The sequence below is a fragment of the Cyprinodon variegatus genome, unplaced genomic scaffold, assembly GCF_000732505.1.
Source record: "Cyprinodon variegatus isolate N-32 unplaced genomic scaffold, C_variegatus-1.0 Scaffold298, whole genome shotgun sequence".
Taxonomy (NCBI): Eukaryota; Metazoa; Chordata; class Actinopteri; order Cyprinodontiformes; family Cyprinodontidae; genus Cyprinodon; species Cyprinodon variegatus.
In genome coordinates, this window is record NW_015150751.1 from 685,962 (window position 1) to 687,151 (window position 1,190).

The window sequence follows — 1,190 nt, forward strand, 5'->3', positions numbered from 1 at the left end:
CTGACTGGATGATCTGGTTGAATTGTCTCTATAAAGTTGTGAATTGGCGGCATAGGAATTGTGACAACATTGAGTTCCAGAGAAAAATAAAGGGACAAAATAAAGTTTTAGTCTCTGTCAGTAGTTTGGTGATTCAGCCTCTTTGTTTGTTGTGGATTTTGTTTCTTTGGTGCTTTATTTGTTTTTTCAGTGGCAGGCTTTTAGTTTCTACGTATTTTAAGTCTGACTTCAGCCCATTTCTCTTATTTTTGTTCCAGCTGCATCTGTGAGTCGTATTTGTCTGTCCGTCATTTTGTTTTCCCTCTTTTCTTTCATTCCCTATAAAAGCCGTTCCACATCCCTCCATTGTTGTGTAATTTGCCAGTGTCACTTTTTTTCACAGCTTTGGCCCATTTGTTTCCAAGTGAAGCGCTTCCAACAGCTTGTCCACATTTTGCAGCTACAAGATGAACAAAAAAACAAACAAAAAAAAGAAAATCCAGCAGGAGACGTAGCATTGGTGGCAGAAACTCAGCAGCTGAGGGTTCGATTCAGACGTCCTTACATCAAGCTTCAGCAGACTGCGACAGAAATCCATTTATCTGCAATTTATGATGGAACGATGTGTTTGAAAAGTAGTTGGAGCAAAGTAGCTCATAATGTCAGATTTGGACAGTTTATCTTAACCTCTGGTTTCTTTTAGCCTCTAACCTTAAAAACAGTTGAGGAGACCACAGCAGCGACGCTGTGTGTAGCTTTATTGCTATGTGATGATAAACGGCTCTAATTGAACAGTTAGACAGGAAACCTCCAGCAACGAGGCTCCTGACTGATGAGATAATATCCCACCCACGCACACAGAAGCACTCTGCCTTGAACTCCTGTTCCTCCTGTTTCGACGCGTTTTGTCTGCTAGAGGATGCGTCTCTCGCCGAAGGCTGAATCCAGAGCAGAGCTCTGATAATCTCACCGCTGCAGCGGCCATGATGGATAATACAGATGATTAACAGATATACTGTTCTTTGCTAAAGTCCCTCTGAGAAGTAAAACTTTTTGGGATGTTTTTTAAATGTGCCTGACGATGATTAGTTGAAGTTTGTTTTCAGGCTTTTAGTGAAATCTAGAAGTAAAACGCATAGATTCATTACACACATACAATCAGTGTTGGGCACGTTACTTTGAAAAAGTAATTAGTTATAGTTACTAGTTAC